Source organism: Lepidochelys kempii, chromosome 6 (genome assembly GCF_965140265.1).
Source record: "Lepidochelys kempii isolate rLepKem1 chromosome 6, rLepKem1.hap2, whole genome shotgun sequence".
NCBI lineage: Eukaryota > Metazoa > Chordata > Testudines > Cheloniidae > Lepidochelys > Lepidochelys kempii.
The window spans coordinates 91,985,788-91,988,108 of record NC_133261.1 but is presented as its reverse complement, the minus strand read 5'-3'; the positions used below and the strand labels follow the sequence as shown (position 1 = coordinate 91,988,108).

The window sequence follows — 2,321 nt, the reverse complement described above, 5'->3', positions numbered from 1 at the left end:
GCGCACTGGCGCAGTTTACTGACTCGCTTAGACCTCAGCGAAACCAGTATTCCCACTGTTATTACTGCTTGCTGTGCGCTCCACAATATCTGTGAGAGTAAGGGGGAGACATTTATGGCAGGGTGGGAGGTTGAGGCAAATCACCTGGCTGCTGGTTACGCACAGCCAGACACCAGGGTGATTAGAAGAGCACAGGAGGGCGCGGTGTGCATCAGAGAAGCTTTGAAAACCAGTTTCATGACTGGCCAGGCTACGGTGTGAAAGTTCTGTTTGTTTCTCCTTGATGAAACCCCCCACCCCTTGGTTCACTCTACTTCCCTGTAAGCTAACCACCCTCCCCTCCTCCCTTCGATCACCACTTGCAGAGGCAATAAAGTCATTGTTGCATCACATTCATGCATTCTTTATTAATTCATCACACAAATAGGGGGATAACTACCAAGGTAGCCCAGGAGGGGTGGCGGAGGAGAGAAGCACCAGGAGGGGTGGTGGAGGAGGGAAGGACAAGGCCACACAGCACTTTAAAACTTATTGAATGCTAGCCTTCTGTTGCTTGGGCAACCCTCTGGGGTGGAGTGGCTGGGTGGCCGGATGCTCCCCCACCGCTTTCTTGGGGGTCTGGGTGAGGAGGCTATTGGAATTTGGGGAGGACGGCGGTTGGTTACACAGGGGCTGTAGCGGTGGTCTGTGCTTCTGCTGCCTTTCCTGCAGCTCAACCATATGCTGGAGCATATTAGTTTGATCCTCCAGCAGCCTCAGCATTGAGTCCTGCCTCCTCTCATCATGCTGCTGCCACCTTTCAGCTTCAGCCCTCTCTTCAGCCCGCCACTTACTCTCTTCAGCCCGCCACCTCTCCTCCTGGTCATTTTGTGCTTTCCTGCACTCTGACATTATCTGCCTCCAAGCATTCGTCTGTGCTCTGTCAGTGTGGGAGGACAGCATGAGCTCAGAGAACATTTCATCACGAGTGCATTTTTTTGCCTTCTAATCTTCGCTAGCCTCTGGAAAGGAGAAGATCCTGTGATCCTTGAAACACATGCAGCTGGTGGAGAAAAAAAAGGGACAGTGGTATTTAAAAAGACACATTTTATAGAACAATGGGTACACTCTTTCACGGTAAACCTTGCTGTTAACATTACATACATAGCACATTGCTTTCGTTCCAAGGTTGCATTTTACCTCCCCCCAGCAAGTGGCTAGCACTTCCACCCTTCCCGTGGCTAACAGCAGGGAACATTTCTGTTCAGCCACAGGCAAACAGCCCAGCAGGAACGGGCACCTCTGAATGTCCCCTTAAGAAAAGCACCCTATTTCAACCAGGTGACCATAAATGATATCACTCTCCTGAGGATAACACAGAGAGATAAAGAACGGATCTTGTTTGAACGCCAGCAAACATACACTGCAATGCTTTGTTCTACAATGATTCCTGAGTACGTGCTACTGTTTGGGAGTGGTAAACTGTCCTACCATGGTGGATGGAATAAGGCTGCCCTCCCCAGAAACCTTTTGCAAAGGCTTTGGGAGTACATCCAGGAGAGCTGCGAATGCCAGGGGAAATTAATCATTAAACATGCTTGCTTTTAAACCATGTATAGTATTTTAAAAGGTACACTCACCAGAGATTCCTTCTCCGCCTGGTGGGTCCGGGAGGCAGCCTTGGGTGGGGTCGGGGGGTACTGGCTCCAGGTCCAGGATGAGAAACAGTTCCTGGCTGTCAGGAAAACCGGTTTCTCCACTTGCTTGCTGTGAGCTGTCTTCCTCATCCCCAAAACCTGCTTCCGTGTTGCCTCCATGTCCATTGAAGGAGTCAAACAACACGGCTGGGGTAGTGGTGGCTGAACCCCCTAAAATGGCATGCAGCTCATCATAGAAGCAGCATGTTTTGGGCTCTGACCCGGAGCGGCCGTTCGCCTCTCTGGTTGGCTTGCCTCAGCTCCTTAAGTTTCACGCGGCACTGCTTCGGGTCCCTGTTATGGCCTCTGTCCTTCATGCCCTGGGAAATTTTGACAAATGTTTTGGCATTTTGAAAACTGGAACGTAGTTCTGATAGCACGGATTCCTCTCCCCATCCAGTGATCAGATCCCATACTTCCCATTTGGTCCATGCTGGAGCTCTTTTGCGATTCTGGGACTCCATCATGGTCACCTCTGCTGATGAGCTCTGCATGGTCACCTGCAGCTTGCCACGTTGGCCAAACAGGAAATTGAAATTCAAAAGTTCACGGGCCTTTTCCTGTCTACCTGGCCAGTGCATCTGAGTTGAGAGTGCTGTCCAGAGCAGTCTCAATGGAGCACTCTGAGATAGCTCACGGAGACCA

At 50.8% G+C, this 2,321-nt stretch overlaps 1 long non-coding RNA gene across 1 annotated transcript; it reads right to left on the bottom strand.

Annotated features, from left to right (window-relative positions):
- Window positions 1–376: 376 nt before the first annotated feature.
- Window positions 377–1,833, bottom strand: LOC140913889 (uncharacterized). The gene is made up of 2 exons (XR_012159687.1): window positions 1,620–1,833; window positions 377–1,042 (listed from the first exon to the last, which is right to left on the bottom strand). It is a non-coding gene; the product is annotated as an uncharacterized lncRNA (long non-coding RNA).
- Window positions 1,834–2,321: the final 488 nt, after the last annotated feature.